Here is an 18,427-nt window from a genome sequence, read left to right on the forward strand (position 1 = left end):
CCAGCGCCTCACCTGCGCGCCCAGGTGCGAGGGCGCAGGGGCTGCGTGGGCCGGGCCCGGGGCCGCGCTCCCCGTGCCGAGGGTCCCGGTGCGGGTGATCGCCCGCTCCGCCCGCTCCGCCCGCGCCCACCGCCCCGGCACTCGCCATGAGCCGGCGCTGCCCCGGCTGCCCTCAGGAGCCTCCTCTGTGCCCCAGCATCGGCGGCTGGTTCTGTAAGGAACCCTCCAGCGCCCACCTCGCCGGCAAATCGGGCTGCAGAGCGAGAAGTTTCCCCTCTTGCCCTCTGCCCCTTCAAAACAAGAAGTCGCATAATGTTTATTTCCTGTATCTTCATTTGCTTCGTTGCAAATGTCTTTAGTGGATTGGGGGTACAACCGAGACAGTCTGGGCCTGCCTTTTTTTTTTATTTTTATTTTTTTTCTTTTAAAAATTATTTCTTAACATGTGTGTAGTGGAATTACAGTAACCACGAAAGCGGCTCTTGAGCTGATATAAATCAGGATAACGCATTTAGTGACCAATGACCAAAGAGGTGCCCACTGTGCAAAGATTTTATTCTTCAGCTCTTCCTGCTCGATGTACCTTGCTCCTCCTCCCCCCAAATCAAAATTAATAATAATAATTTTTAAAAATAGAAAAGGAAAAAAATTTCTCTCAAGTCTAAATTCTTGTGTCCATGTGCTAAAGATAAAATGAATTTCAATTGCTAGTGGAAAAAATCAGCAATTGTATGACTTTTGCAAGAGCTAGTTTCTTAAACGGAAATTGAGTCCTATTTTGTGGGAAATTAGTTTTGCAGACTTTCTTTAAAAAAAATCTAAAACTTTTGTTCAGCAGCTGCTTCGCTTTTCACTGCAGTTTCAGACTGAGCTGGAACCTGCAGCAGTCTTTCGACGGTAAGATTTCCCCCCTTTTCTGACATCTTACTCTTTTTAATAACCGTCTTTAGATTTAACTCTGACAACGCGGTCTTTACAAAGAGAGCAGCGTCCAAAGCAGAAGTTGCTGCCTCTGTGCACCGTTCAAAACTTGATATTTCTTCAGAATAAAGGAAATATACAGTTACAACACTGATGAAATATTTTGTGCTTTTCATTGTGTTTATCGTTTCAATATGTGTTCTAATATTAGAAGAGAGGAATACAAAGAAATCTCGATGGCTGAACCCCTCTTGAGTTTGGGAGCACGCCGGGCTGCCAGCACAGGGGTGCTGCTGTCCCTCACGAACAGGCGAGACAGCGACAGGCGCGGAGCATCGCGCCCGCAGCGGCCCCGGCGGCGGCGGCCCGAGGGCGGCGGGGGCGGCCCCAGGTGGGAGCGGGGGAGCGGCGGGGCTGGCCCCGCACACGGCACGGCATGGCACGGCACGGCACGGCATGGCACGGCACGGCACGGCACCGCTCCGCTCCCTCCGCCGCTCTCCAACCTGCTGCTGTCCTCCCGCCCGCCCCGGCCACGGGGGCCGGTCGCCGTCGGGGGGGCAGGAATGCCAGCACCCTTCCTTCCAGGGCCGCCGCCGCTGGAGCCCTCGCACAGGCACAGCTGGGAAGGGGTCAGGGAAATCTCGCAACCAAGGCGGTGTAAAAATACCTTTTCTTAATTCTAGAGGATGGCCATGCAGGATTTCTCGCACATGACCACAAAAAAAAAATTATAAATTAAAATGTATAAGTGGAGCACAATGAAGAAAGTGAGAGAGTGTGATGGAGAGGGAGAAAGAGAGAAAGATAATGTTTCCAAGAGAAATAAGAGACATGCCAAATAGGACTTTTTAGGGAGAGGGAGGAGAGGTTCCTAAAGGTGAAGAAGAAGAACAAGAAAAAGAGGAATGCAATAGCAAAGCTCTAATGGCACAGCTCCGTGTTTGTCAATAGCTGCATACCCAAATCTGACTATTCAGGAATGTGCTTCCCTGGGCTTCTGAGTTCCCAAATAAATTCGCAAGTCCTACATCAAGTGTTCTTATTGCTTCTTTAAAAATCAGTTTTAAGCATGCATGAACTGGAAATGCAATTTGCTGAAGAGCTTTATGCTTTCATTTTAAACTATATAAGGAGAATGCAAATACAGGCAACTAATGTTAAGGCAAATAAGCAGCTTCAAACACTTTCTGAAATTATTCAGAAAGTTTCTGCACAGTTAGCAAATACCTATGGATATATGACAGCATCCTTTGAAAAAAAAATGTAAATTTTTAGTTATAGCTTCAGTGCAAAGCTTCTCAGTAATAACAGAATAATTACTGGAAAAATTGTAAGCAGTTGCTACTCTCAATATTAATGATTCAATTCATGTTTGAATTTTACCTTCTCAGAATGTGTGTTTAACCTACATGTGGTACAAAAGCATAACTTAAATCAATGCCAGCAAGTTTGCCCAAAGCTTATAAACATCAAGTGAAAAAAATAGAATGTTTTAAATATGTGAAAACAGTAAACTGTTTAACTCATAAAAACATCTGGAGCCAACACAGTTTGGAGCATCCTTTATATTTTCATGTATGGGCTACTATTTGCATTCACTTTTTGTTTCTTGGTTTTGCTGGTGGGTCGTTTTTGGTTTTTTGACTTACCATTTATGGGGAAGGAGATCATGTAAAATTGACCTGAACGAACCAGTGTACAGTTCCTCCTCTTCAGGACTTTTGTAGTCTTTCTGATTTTTTTACGTTGGAGACTGAAAGAACCACCTTCCTGAATATTTATCAGAATGTAAGTAGGATTCTTGTCAGTTCTTTCTGGTGTGTGGTTTGCATATTTGCAATATGCGTATTACAGTAAAATCAGATAGATAAGTCATACTTGGGGACCACCATTTGAATGAGATAAATTGTCATAACTTTACTGAAGTCAGCAAAAGGATGGCAATTTGCACCATATAAGAATATTTTCCTTACTGTCAAAGGGAAAGCTTACAAATATGAATTAAGTTTCTTTTAGCCAAAGTTTTTATTGTACTCAAGAGCCTACCAAAACAAGAGGACAAAGTTTTATTCTACTGTAATTATGATCAGTTCGTATTTTTCCATGGCAATTTGGTCAATGCAGGCATCATTTAACCTTAGAGTCAATCCAGATTCACAACAGATGTATATTTATTTTCAGCCTTTCCTTTTTTCCTTAATTTTTGCCAGTTTAACTCCCACTGAAGCAATATAATTCGTTTCTCTTGGTACCTGTGCTGCACTATAAACCCTCAGATATAAGCAGCAATAAAGCCTGGGGCTTATGCATCATTTCAGAGATGCTTGAATGCCTTAACTGAAAATCCTAGCACAGAAGATGAATAACTGTTCGCTTGCTAGCAAAAAATACTGAATCCCTGACTGATTAAAATTGACAATAATCACATTTACCATTCAATACCCATGGTATACCAGTATCTTTACAATACTTTGTCATAAAAACTTTTTTTTTTCCTGAGAAATTGCACTACCACATAATGTGTACCACATAATTTTAACATTGCATTTCTGTGGTGTACTTCCATTTCACTCTCTATAGCGCTTACACGCACCATGGTTTAACACTTATCAGACACAATTTTTACTTTATAGACAGCTACAGATCTGTAAAAACTTTTAAGCCTGAGCTCTTATTTTCAGCTACTTCTCTCACATGCATATGGCTTCTGTTCTTATTTTCATGATCTCCAAGCATTACAAATTTTAAAGTTATGCCAGCAATTTAGTATATTACAGAAAAGTTGTGCTGAGCCATGAGGCCCTCACTGAAAATGATTTACAAGTTTGCATTACATCATTAAAAGTTATTTGAATTGCCAGCCACTGTAACCAGTAAAATATCTTATGCTTACTATTTAATTTAAATAAACTGATGCAATATTAAAATTCTGAATGCACTTGAGGCTTCACACCTGAATATGATGTTTCAGGAATGCTTTTAGAATTTGGGAAACTATGCATTTCACATGCAGTGGGAAACTTGCATTTAACATTAGATACTCAAAAGTCCCAGAAGTCATATTCAAAACTTTGGGGTGCATTTGTTTTAAATAAATTATTTATTTGTAAATTGAACCCTCTTGCATAATATTATTTGTTTCCCAATCTGTGTGTTGCATTGCAATTAAACATTTTTTTATTTCTCCCAGTATTATCTCCGCTTAAGAATACTTGTACTAGAAAACAGCTATGACTACCTTTGTAGGGCAATTTACATATCTTTCATTTTTATTTAGAAATGTACTCAAAATGCATATGCAGCCAAGTCAATAATGCCTGAAAAATATGTTTTCCATTTTGTTGTCTCCAGATATTGACAATTACACGCTACACTCAGTCCATTTTCCTTATAAAATTACTAATCACAGAGGAAAAAATAGGCTTGCATTTTACACTTTAATAATTTTATTGTTTGAAACAATTCATATTGTGGATTTTGATCTGTATACATATTTAAAAGACATTTCACTGGAATCCCCATTAAAAATACAGACACTGTTGTGCATGGAAGAAAGGTGAAGGGCATTTTCATAATTTTGTATTTTTAACAATGCTTGCTTCTAACTGTGCTGCAAAATTAATATTGTGCTGACTATACTTCAAGTCTGAGTCACACAGAATAAAAAAATACAGATGATTGAAAACTTTGTGCATCAAAAGATTTACGCTATGACTTATATCCATTTACCGGGCAAATGCACAGTATGCTTACAGTAAAAAGACTGAAATAGAGACAAAAACATAGCGTTATGTGAAATATTTATTGTCTCCTGGCTGACATTTCCAAGCGCTTGCAGGACCTGCAGCAGGGGGCATATTTCATAATTTTGCCTCCATCACTGGCAGAGTGATAAGTCACTAATTTTTGCCATCTCTTTTACACATTAATGCGTATAATACTGTTGCAGTGTGTGTTTGTAGTAGTTCCTAATTTCCTTTGCTCTGGAGGGAGAAAAAGACACATAGGCATGTATCTATGCAGTAAGAATAAATAATTACAAAATCTCTGGGTTTTAATAGCTGCTGGGATTATGTTATTTACTTTGCAGGTGTGTTTGCTGTGATTTATAGTGTGATGAGCTCTAGGCTTGGAGCAGAAACCCCTAACTAGCTAGTATTCGGAACAGAAAGATATTCACTGCCCCGCAGAGCTCAGGGTCTATTCATTTTGCCAGTTTCACATGGGAGTAATCCTGTGTTTTTACAGAGTCCTATTTGTCTTCATGGTGATTTGCTCGACTAGGAACATTTTCAGGATTGCAACATTAATTAATAATAGGTGTAGGAAAAAAAGACCTAAAAAATGCAAATGCATAGCAACATCATGCACCCCAAAATCTAGTATCAGATATTGCTAATGATAGATACTTGATAGGAAAAATTAAATACAAAATAACATTTGTTGGGAATTATAATTTAAGACTAAACTGAGGATGTTTGAAGATGAAGACATTCTACTTGTGAAAGAATGAGAAAAATTAAAAAAAAAAAAAAGCAAGCTAGACTTCCCTAAAAAATATATGCCAAGAAAAACTTAACTTGCAGATAAAGTCTCAAATATTCAACTATTGTAAGACATCAGTGACACAAAAAAACCATTGGTAAATTCTTAAATGTCATGAAGAAGCATCTGAGTGATATCCCTGGAGAATGACACCTTACAAAGCCGTGTTTGTATAAACTAAATTTTACTTGATTTCCCCAAAACAGAATGCAGCTCTACTGATGAGCTGTGAATATATGATACTACTTGTTGGAATAAACCTTTCCTAGATATTTGTACTTGTCATGCTTTCTTAAGCATCCCACTCGCATGTACTTTGATACAATGCAATAGATCTCAGATTGGGTTCAAGAAAGTATTCCAGCAAGGGACTATCTGAGGAACTTTCACATCAACTAAGTTTACATATTGGACTCTGGTGCACTGAACCACTTTAAGTAGCCACCTTCCTCTCTTCTTTGATGCATTTCCATATATTTCATTTAAATTAGATGCCCATAACAAAAATGTGAGGTCCATTTATTTGTATCCTTTTTTATTTTTTTTTCCAATGAAGAATGTCTAGTACTGTGGGCTTAGGGAAGGTCAGCTGTAAAAAGAGGTGTATTATTTGGCATACTTTTCAGCTGACTGAGACACATACAATGTACAGCACGTGGGGACAGTCTGGATTTGTGTAATTCCCACATAGGTAATTTGTGCATTTTAAGCATTTGTTTAAGCATTTGTTTAAGCATTTGTACATTTGAGCTGTAGAATGTATCACTTAGGGATTTCGATTTTATTTAATAATCCAAGTATATTTCAATACAAGATGGTAAACTAAAAATATTTTCCATTTAACTGTTTCAAAAAAAACATGTGCAAAAGAACACAACAAAACGAAATTAACTCATAACATATGCAACTCTTACTTGTGCAAGAGCGGTATATGCCCCTAAATCCAGACTGCAGCATCTGGAGGCATAGCATGTCTCTAATGGAAGAGAAAGGCACGAGACATGTCAGCTTCTTGGCTGTGTTACGCTAAAAGTCGTGCCTTTCTCTTCTCGATACCCAATGCAACTCCAATTAAACCTAATAAAATAGACACTGTCCAGGTAAACTGCCTTTGAAGTATTTTGCTTTTTTTTGTCTCACTAATTGTAGGCAATAGGTTTAAGCTAAAATAGTCATTTATTATATAAAAGAAAAAACCTCTTACATAAACCTCTTTTACTTGAAACAATGAAGTTTGAATCAAAACTAATATCCCATGGTATGACTCATGTGTTCTTAGTGCATCCAAATCTACACATTCCCATTTGAAGAAACAAGTTTTTCTGTTACTAAGATGACTTGAAGTGCCTCGTTATTATTACTGCGTTTTACCCAGTAGTATTAATGTATTCCTCATATACTTTTACTACTGTGATCAGCTTGATAAACTCTGAGAACATTTTAAAGAAACAATTCGCCCTTTAACTCTTTTGCAACAAGAACTATCTCCATATTTGACTTTGAGGAAGCGCTGAGTCTTTTCTTTTCCCCAACGACCTCACAGGATCAACTTCATTGTTAGACTGCAATAGCAATTTTCAAAAGTGCAGGGAACTTAGATACTATTCCTTGGGGTTACAAAACATTATTTAAACAACCAACACTACTGAAAATTGTACTTTGAAACAAGCCTGGTGGACAAAATATTTTACTAACGCATTTTCAATTTTTTATTGCACTAAAACTGTTAAACGATCTGCTACAGAAGTTGAGATGTCTAATTTTAAAAGTTCTTTCCTTCTTATTTTTATCAGCTAATCTCCTCTGTTATATTCATAGCAAGCAAGGGGGAAGGCATGTCTGTCTATTGCAGTTACTCATGTTTGCAGAAAATACGAGCACAAACTACAAAACTGTGTTATTACAAAGATACTAAACTTGAAAATCCCATCATGAACAGCATGCTCGATGCATAAATACACATAGTGTATGCTGAAAGAGGGTGTTCAGCTGTGCAAAAGTGCAAGCTTACCTCCAGGCTCAAACCCTTAGGGTAGATTAAAACAAATTTAGGTTAGTCCCCACTGTCTTTTAATAGTAGGGAGAGTTCTTAGATATATTATATTGAAATAGAAGCCTCACATTACTTTAAATGAAGGAGCAGAAAAATCTCTTTGCACAGACTACCAGAGAAAGTTCTGACTTTGCTTCCTAGCAGAGAAAAATGTTTGGGAATATATCTAATATAACACACCTTATAAAACCGTGCAGTAGTACCTAGTACAACAGTGAGATACATGGCAGACAGAGTCACATCCCAGAGCAAAATTCTGAGATTCCTGTGATCCAAAACTGCCTGTTTAATTTATAAGTTGTGAAGCCATGTTTTGGTAAGTTGGTAGGTAGACTTCTCTTATACATGAACACTAATTTCATTACATATAGCCCCCTGTAGCTGTGGTAATGAAGCTTTTTTAAAAACATACCTTGACTTGATGGTGAGAATATTTGGATCTAAAAATAAGTCAAATATTTAACTTCTAATATGGAAGGCATGGTGTGTATCCAGAGGTCCTGGCAATAAGTTTATACTCTACAATTTGTAGTCAATCAGACTTTCCCAAATGAAGTTCCATAAATATGAACATATATTGCTTATTTGTTTTCTTTTCTACATTTTTTTTTAAAGTTTCCTTTATTGGTATCATAATAGTATGACCCAAATATAAGGAAAAAAAAAACCCATATAGTATTAAACACAGGAATATGCTTCCACAGTCGTTTATTGTGCATAGCTAGTAAACATTTCCTGGCAAACAATTTAGAGAGTCCATAAATTCCACCCTAACGCTACTTCCGTAGCTAGATGCAGTGCACCATACACGAGGGTATTAGCTCAGTCTCTCTCATCCGGAATGGGTGGATTGGAATTGAAAAATCCCCACCCCCCCATTATAGCACCATATGTCTCGAAAGTCTATCCTCTCTCAGGGCAAACGGCTCCTCTCAGATCCGCCTGATGGATCACGACTGAAACGCTGCTGTCCCTCGCTATTTAATCTAACAGCATTTCTGAAGTAGCTATCGGGAGAACACAACCAGCCAAGCATCCCTTTGGCATTAGTGGCAGTTCCCCACGCAGAGGATATCAAGGATATGAAATAGCAGAGGGAAAATCTACCACACCATGCCAATTTGTATGGAAAATTTGATCCTCAGGCTAGAGGCAGGGAAAAGAAGAAAGCCTCTCATTTCAGCAAATTGAGCAGTGCTTATGACTCCCGGGTTCCTTATGTAACTAGTTAACCAGTGTTAGCAGACCAGCTTTGCAGCATCTTCAGAGGAGCTGAGTCTATAAGAATTTCAAACAATTTTCTCTAAATGTCTTATTGAGATGTTTATAGATTGAGAGATTACTAGGGGAACAGTTTATCCATAAAGATTTTTGGTGAATCAGATTTCTGCTCAATATTTTTCAGATCTCTTTCTGTGTGCACATCAATTTATAACGGGAAAAAGTACCTTTAAATAATACCCAAACATTTGAAAGGATTTGTGTGAGGTGATCATGTTAAGACGAAGTTCATATTGTTATTTGAGAAGACGAAGCAGACATATTTCTACCAGTTTATGTACTTTTTACAGGTATACATTAATATCATTCATGTTACAGGTATTATTTCCAGATTATTTTGGATTGAAAACAAAGACTTAGCAAAAATCTGGACTCCTTCCAAGTTTCCAAAATCATCTCAAAAGCTCAAAGGAGTTCAGTCACTCTGTCAAAGTCCTGCTTTGTGATTTTTAATTTTACAGAATATAGTGTTTAAATCTCTCCCTTGTACACCTTGAATCAGAATCTGAGGAATGATAGTATTATAACAAAAAGCAGAAAGATTTCATTTCATTGGGCATGCAAATCTTTTTGGATTTTAGCTCCCTGGTTTTAAAGTCCTCTTTCATTGATTCCAATTGAATGGAACCACTATTAAACAAATGGTTCTCTTCTTGGTTAAAAGCTTCATTATATATCTTTGATAATCCATGCGAACCCCTTTGGGGTATTATTATGTGAACAAAGAAAAATTTTGGAATAAAATGTATGATGGATTTTTGCAGTTTTTGAAATGAATATTACCAGGACTTCAAGGCTCTAGAATTTTAGACTTTTTTGTGTGTTCTTCACCCAGTGCTCAACAGTAGACATTGCACAATCATCCCTCATTGTCTGACTACTCATCTTTACAACCTCCCTGTACTTCCTCCTTTTAGCTCTAAGGCACCAAGTTCAGCCACGAGTCCTTCAGAGGTACTCTGAAGAGAAGTAGTTTGTGGTCTGCAATTTGCTTAACTTATTGTCTGATGATAAAGCCCCTAATTCTTTTCCTGAACCAGGACCTCCGCCAGCTTCCTTTCATTGTGCATATGGGCAAACAGAGCTAGAAGAAAGATAACGCTGAGCTTGTTCAGCAGAACTCCAGCAATCATTTTCTCTTTTATGTTTTCAGTGAATCTGATTGTTGGCAAAAGTTGCCAGAAAAAGACAAGTCTGATCAGAAAGAGCATGAGCAGAGAAAGTCCAGTTTCCCAGATATGTAGCCTCAAGGACTATTCTGTAGTGGTGGTAGGGTGTATTAGCCCCCAGGCCTAGTCAGCCTTGGCCTCCCCCAAATCAGCGTGATCGTACGCTAATAGCCCTTTTGGTGTGAATTCTTGTCTGATTGGTACAATATGCTATTTTCTCATCTTTAACATTACACTCATGCATGGTTGTATGGATTTTTCTTGACTCTCCTCATGGTAAAGAATATCAAAACCAAATTAAATTCATGTGTTTTATGTACATTAAATAGTAGGAAATAAATCTGTGTAGAAAATTTAGCTAGTTCCTGTGTTTGCAGAACCTCTCTGGATTTATTGCATTGAAGCCAAATCTTTTGTTAATCCATTTAATACCGCTTTCATTCTCCAAATATGTTTGGTGTTTCCTTTCCGATCTGATGTATTGTGACTGAAAAAGTCAGTATTGTACATTCATTAGGTACTGGCAAAAAATTGCTGAGAAGAGGCAATATATTGTTTTCTTGCTGATAAAATATGTAAAACCTCCCCAAATAAGTTTAGATGGTGACTGGTTGAATTATCAGTAATATTTTAATAGCATTTCTGTAGAGATCTTTGCCCTTTTGTGTCAGGTGCTGTGCACTGGACAGGAGAGCTTTCCATCTAAATGGGCAAGATACGGGGCAAAAGAAATTAAATCAGATAATTATAAGGCAGCTATACTTAAAATTAGAAATATCTGCTGTAGACATTCACTTCAGGTCTGTCGTTAAGAATAATGTGCTTGTGACACAACGGGAAACGTGGTATTTCTTTTTAGAAAACTTTCTGTGGAATCACGTAGAAAGAGTTAGGAGATGCATTCCCTGAAAGCATTCTTGTTTAATACCATTTTTAATAAGTTTCACCCTCTTTAAGAATGGGATTAAGTCAGGGTGAGGTAATTGGGTGTTATGGTCCAGTTAACGATCTTTAGCATGAGGTTAGTAGCAAGTTAAATCATTATAATATGGAGCAGCATTTTATGAAGAAAACTACTGGAAGTCAAACAGTTTGAGTGCTACCGACTTCAAAGAGCTTGGAACCTCAGACCCGATTTCCAGAATTTTATAATTTGTTATAATTGTAGCTGCATTTTCAGTATGTTTTGTATTTCTTCCTAAAACATTGAAGTGAGCAATCTGCATATGTTACTGTAAATAAACAGAGGCTATGAGAGAACGCTGTGACTTCAAGTTAACACTTTACTCCTAGCAAAAAAACCCAAAAGGCTTCTGTGCGTTAAATCTTTCACACCTCTCAGTAACTGTGTCAAAATTTTTAAAACCATACTTTATTTTGAAGCAATGATCCAAATTGTAGCTGAATCAGGCTGACATTTTATATCTCACTTTACATGCCTCATGTTAAAGATTTTCGTTGCTCTCAAAATTAAATAAAAATTTTAAAAGTCTGGATTTCTTTCATACCAGTTATTTAACATCTTAACAAGGAAAAATGCTTATGAGGTATGGAATAGTATTAACATAAACTGGAAACCTCAGAGTGTCCATAACAAAATACTAGCTACATTAAACAATCAAAAATGACAGTTTCTCTGACTGCATCCAGAGGAATTGAGTAGTAGACCTCAATCGAGTGGCAGAGGAAACAGAGGATAAAAAAATAAATTGCTTATGTGCGCATAGCTAAAACCTGATTATATTTGTTATGAGAAAATTAATTAAAATCTAATATTTATAAATTGGTTTTCACAAATTTTACAGTGAGGGTGAAAGAGTTATTTGAAGAAAGTATTAAAGGAAATACTTGACTGACAATTTCAGTCTGCTAAACACAACGTAAGGTACATGTCATAGGGAGTCACAGTGTAGGATAAACCTTCTACTTTTTTGTTGAAAAAACTAAAATGAGATTTTATTTGAATGCAGCTACTAAAAAAAAAAAACAAAACAAAAGAGAGCTGCAGAGGAAATGTAGCAATTAATGTAAATTAGAAGCTGGGAATTATAAGGCATTTTAAGCAAAATATTACAGAAAAAAAAACCCAGAGACATTATGAAGAAATTTTGCAATTTTACTCTGAACAAAAAACCCTAAAAATTGGTTTGTTCCATTACTAAGTGGAAATGACTAGGACTTTTTGTAAGAACATTTTAAAAAATAAAAGCATTCTCAAATACTTCTGTACTTTGGGTAAAAGTCAAATGATGTATGCATATCAGATGCGTATGATGCTCAACTTTGGTAGTTGCGCAGGAGAACGTTAAATAGCAGCTAATAAAACTAGACATTTTTAAAATCAGTAGACCTGAATAATTTTCGTGGAGGTATTTTAATACATTTGGCAGAGAAGTCTGCATGGTTAGTGAGGATTTTTAGTATGTCTTGGAGAACTAGGGAGGTTCAAGAGAACTATGCAAAAATTTTTGTGAATAGTTAAATGCAATAAATGTGATGACCTAAATGTCTGTAAGCATTTTAACCATACATTGATCTCAAGCAAAATAAGGAACGGTCTCTAGGAATATTAGTTCATTTTAATCAAAGTAGTGAGAACAGAATTTTCTGGAAAATCATCTTGCCAAAGCTAACTTGATATCATTTAATAGGAGTATAAAGTTGGTGGTATAAAGGTAGTTTTAATACTATTAAATATGTAGAGGAGTATTGGAAAGTATTTTACTTTTTAATCATAATATTTTGATAAAAATATTAAAATCAACATTGTACTTATTAAATAGAATCAAATTTGTCTCAAGCATGTAGCAAGTAGGGAAAATTAATCAATGGTGGTTATTTTAACAATGATCCTCAGATACATGACGCTATCTTTTTTTTTTCTATTGGTGACTTTTCTACCAATTATTAAAAATATATATATTTAGAAAGTTTGCATAAAGAGTGCAAATAAAGAGTGAGCCAAGTCACTGTGAACTCTGATTGCTCAGGAAACTGGCCCCATTTAAGTAAATGTTAAATTTTGATGCAGAGAAACATAAGACACTGCTCTGTTAACAAAGACTGTGCCCCTGCTACAAGGTAAAGACCCTGCTCACAGGCTGAAGGCAGCCTGAAAAAGCCTGGAGAGCAGATAGCCAGTGCCAAGAGCTGTGAGTACAAGAGGGTAGAGACGAATCTGAAACAACCGAAGAGCACATCACCAAAGAAACGTACAATATGGTTGTGTTACCTCTGTCCTTGGCACAGATGCAACCTGTTCTGGAAACACTGTGTCCACAATTCAAGAGAGGTTGTTGAAAAATTGGAAAAGGTTCAGAGGAAAGCAACAAGAATGATGAAAGGAGTGGAAAACATTCCTTGTAATGAAAGACGCAAGGAGCTCAATCTATTTAGGTTATCAGAGGGACGTTTAAAAGGCTACTTGATCACAGCTTATAAATAACTCTGTGAGAAATAGAAATTTGATAACACTAGAGTTTTCAGTCTGGTGACAAAGGTGTAACAGAAGCCAGTGGTAAGAAGATGTAGCTGGAGACACACACTGGAAGGCTTAAATCAAGATGAATGATTTTTTTTTTTTTGATGTTGAAATCACACGCACACAAAAAAGAGTAATTCAGAAAAGTTCTGGTGCCCGTTTCACAGGGGGGCAGACTGAGTAGATGACCATAATAGCCTTTTAGTTTTATAGGCCATGAATCTACCGCTTCAATTGCAGGCTTCTCTGCTTCGTATTTTCTTACGCCATCACTGGGCAGATCCAACCAGTGCAAACTTAATCAGAACCAGGTGGAGCCTGCTTTTTGCAGCACAAGGGAGCTTCCCCCTGAAGCTACAATGGATAAGACCAGGATTTGGCTGGACCAAAGGAATTAACACAGTATGAAGAGCATGTGTCTATCATATTGGCGCCTATCCTTTCTAGGCACTATCAAAAAATATTGATATTTGACTGAATATAAAACACAGTCTTGGGAGGTGAATTATGGTAAATTTTATGACAAGTAATTTTAACACATACTCAGACCTTACCAACTCCAAAGAAATAAAAGGAAATAGAAGATTACACACAGTGTGTTTAGGCAAGGCAGAGTATGGGAAAGAGAGTAAACTCATTTTGCCTGGTATTTGTTCTTTTGAGAGCAGTGTAGGTCCCGAAACTTTCCTTCCACCACAGAAATTTTTGAATTAACTTTGTTGTTGGGAGAGACTGCATGAGGAGGTGGAGCAACAAAGGAAAGAGAAATGCTAACGGAAAAAACACATATAAACAACATACCATATGTAGGACACTCACCATATGCCAGCCTCACTTTTTTCCTCTGTTTCTAATGTGGTCTAATAATTCCAGTCATCTAGAGAGTTATTCACACTGTCTACTTCAGGCATCTGATTTAGGTCCTTTGAATTGCAGCAGTTCCCCCCTCACCTACAGCCCCCCGGCACCTCTGTCTCCCTGCCAGCTACTCAGGGCAGTACAAACACCTAGGTTAAGTTCTTAAAACTCTGCCTAAGTTAGATATCTAAGTTAGCCTAAAGCTGTTGTAAAAATATCCTATTAAATTTAAAAAGAAAAAAAGAAAAGGAAAAAATTATTGCTATGGAAAAAATTACTTGTTTAAAGTACAGGGATATAAAAGCACAGGAAAGTTTACAAATTCAAGGCCAGCTCCTAAGCTGGTACAACTCATACACCAGCATTCAAATAAACAGGCTGACTCCCATTCGCCCTGGCAAAAATGCAACCTTCAAGCTGGTTTTGCAAACCCAGACAGCCACCTGATTCTGTTGGGCAAAGAACATATATTTTCACAAAATACAGAAAAGAAAGTTTTACAGTGTAAGTCCATTAAAAAATCCAAAAACCCTCAAAGGGGAAAAAACTAAAAAGAAAGCCTTGTGTAGGAAAAGGCAGCTACTGCAGTCTGCAGAAAGCACTTTTCTTATAAAAAAAGAGAAAAAGTGGTGAGAGACCAGCATCAGACTCAATGATTGTAAATAATCATACTCTTCTGAAAAAATATCTTACTACCCTTCCAAGTGAAAATGGCATTTTATTTACAAGACCTCCAAAGATTTTAAATGCTTTGCTGCCCCATATTACCTTTACTATTATTTCATTTTTATTGTGTGGTACTGCTGCAAGCCGAAGTAAGCAAAGCATGTGGATCTCAACTCTGCACAAAGCTAGACAATTCACAACAGCAGAACGGCAACTTTGCATAAATGTTGTTGAAAGACAGTGAAGAGAGAAGAGGAAATTCTGCATCTTTAATGCAAAGTTTTTAATGTTTATATATATCAAACTGCTCTGTACACTCCTGGAACCTTTCTGTTAAAATGTCTCTAACTCTAGGGACACATTCTACGAGGCAGTTATGCACCATTTAAATGTGAAAAATGCACACTTTACTTGGAAAAAGATGTGAGATGTGAAGTGTTTTTAAGAATAATTGAATGATTTTGTGATTCATTAAATGCTTTTTCCTCAGCAAGCAAGTAATGGCTTTTCCACTAAGCACCCAAAAGGTGAAAAGTCAAACTGTTAGAAGGAATAAAGCATCCTTAGGAAGATGATAATTTGCAGTGCTTTTTGTTTTATTTCTTATCTCTTTTTGATTCCAAGAGGAACAGAATAAAGAATGAAGGGGAGAAACTGAATAACTATATGTGGGAAATTTAAAAGATTGAATGATGTGGGACAAAACTATAGGTGGCAGTTGTCTATACTTCAGTTTAAAAGAAAACAGAAAAATTGTGACACCTAAGGTTTATTAAATATGGCTTCACGTACATATTCTGCTGAGACCATGGGATCTGTTCTTTTATGGCAGCGAAAAAAAGAGCTGTTTTCATATATCCAGTATATCTTTAAGCCAAAGTGTAAATCTTCAGTTTCTTCCCCTTCCTATTTTTTTTTCCTTTAAAAAATAATAAAAATCTAGGGAAACAATACACACCTTGATTCCTGCAAAAAAGATCTCTGGCACAATCACAAGACGCCTGCTTAAGTAATACCCAAAAGGTAACTCCATGCATTCCACTGGCCAGAAATAATTCACAGCACGATGAATCCACAAGAAAGTCAATAGCATATTATAACACTCTTAGGGGAGCTATAGCTGTAAGAACAATGTGAGGCAATGCCTTAGCATGAACTATCACTTTTTATATGTGCTGTATACATGAGTATGAATTATATTATAACATTTGACATGCTATGGCTTTTGATCTACTGTGACTCGTGACCCCTGTCCTATTGTGACCTTTATTCCTACACCTGTAGGGAATAGTTCAAACAATAGAACATACATGATAGATAACCGTTTGATAGCATAAAAATGTATAATGATTATGAGCGCTCATGGTCAGGGCAATAGCTAGTCAAAAACTGCCAAAGATTAAGAAGATACTTCCCCTAGGAAATGATATTATGAATTCTCCTGTACCTTCCTCTGGGGCATCTGGAGCCAAGGATGCTAGCCTAGATGGACCACTGGTTTGATTAGGTATGGCAGTTCTAATATTTCTGTGAACATATGATAGTGTGGAAAAATACAGCTTTTATGGTTAATAGAAAATTCTGCATTAGACAGGAAGGAGGTTTTTACCTCCTTGTGAGCTTTCAGCTGAAAAGCTAGTTGAACTTTGTGTAGATTCTGTTTCCACCCAAATCAGCTGTGATTTCCTGCTGATTTCAGTAGGAACAAAAGAAAAGCTGCAAAGAAGCCCCACATACTATCTTGTATGGGGGAGTACTCAGGTGCCCCAAGTAACTATATTTTATTTTTAATTAAAAAAATGAAATCCCTGTAGATCTGGGGTCTCATGAGATTTTCCAGAAAGCAAAGGTTGCACTTACTTCCTTCTACAGGAGGGAGAATTTTAATCTTTTTACAGCTCATGTGTATCAGCCTCTGCTCTATTTTTTAACAGCTCCTATTCGTTTAGTCTGTTCCAGCAACTTCCAGCTGCAATCTTGGACTCCAAAGACTGGCTTCCTGATCTTCAGCTACCTGGCTCCACAGAGCAGTCCAGGGACCAGGCATTCAAATGCAATTAAATTGCTCTCCAAAAGAAAGCTGGAGAGCAAGAAATAGTGTTGGCATGCTGCAGAAAAGCAGGAAGACAAAGAATCATCTGACAGCCTATATAGCATGAGACTGGAGTCTTTGGCTAAAATGTGGAATTATACTACATCTTGGAAAAAAAAGCATGGTCAAAAAGAGCAGACATGGAATTAAGGTATCCTTAAGGCCTTGGCAAACAAAGTTTTCAGCACTTCTCAACATCTGGATATAGACATATGGATAAACTTTAACCATAAATTGTATTTTTAATATTATTGTCATAACCTTACGACATGAATTTACTTTATTTTTATAAAACACGGAAGTTATAGCTTGCCTTTATCAGGTGTAATTTATTTAATTAAACTCATTTTAAACCAAACAAACAGAAAACGTTTTTTTAAATAGATTTTGAGTTTTGCTAAGACCACGTTTATTTCGGTATAGCCCTCATTGATTAGTTTAAGCAAAACAGCTCACTGAAGCTGTATCCAGGCTCCACAGATCAGGATTTGTATTTGTTTGATAGAAACCTATATAAAAATCAAGGACATGCAGACTGGTAGGGCAAAGTCCTGTCACCCCAGCTGGACTGAGCCTGAGCCCTGAGGGAGCTCTGCTCCTGAATCACTGTGTCCAAAGGGCTGGAACAGTGATCACTGTTCAACAGGTGACATCTGCAGCTGCCACCTGTGTGTCTGCCTGCTTGCCTGGCTGTAAATGGGGAGGTGCTTCTGGAGCAGTACAAATAATTTACAGTGGCGAAGAAACATTGTGGGACAGAAAGATAATGTATTAAACAAGGCCTAGAGATTGGCCAACAAGCCCTTATGGCAGAAAATGCACACATGCACAAGCTATTAGTAGTATCTCCTTCATATAGAGAAATGTACGGCTCTGCGCAGCTCAGTCAGATGACACCTGTTACCCACACCTGCCCTTGTATGTGAATATTCCTGATGTGCCATTCTTGATATGCTGGGGGAGTGGTCTACAAGGGTGTTTGAATGTGAGACATTGCACCTGACAAGTTGGATGGACCAGTTTTGCTGTTGTCCTCTCCTGATAGCCACTGTTACAGGGGCTAATACAAAGCTTGCCAGCTTTCTCTGTCTTAAAACTAACTAAAACAATATTACAGAAGCTAGACAAACTGTAAATAAAATTTTAGTAATTTCAGCCTGAAATATTTCTGTTTCCAGAAGCAGAACTGGATATTGCTGTGCTGGCTAAGTAATTCAGCAGCATTAGTGGTAAAAACATTCAGCAGCATCTTGAACTGAGATTCACCTGTGTAACTTAAACCCTTTGTAGCCTAAAGACAAAATGAAAACTTATAGTTGGAAGAAGCTAGTACTTCCAAGCACAGCTCATCTGCCTTA

This window comes from Catharus ustulatus, chromosome 1 (genome assembly GCF_009819885.2).
Source record: "Catharus ustulatus isolate bCatUst1 chromosome 1, bCatUst1.pri.v2, whole genome shotgun sequence".
In the NCBI taxonomy this organism is placed as follows: domain Eukaryota; kingdom Metazoa; phylum Chordata; class Aves; order Passeriformes; family Turdidae; genus Catharus; species Catharus ustulatus.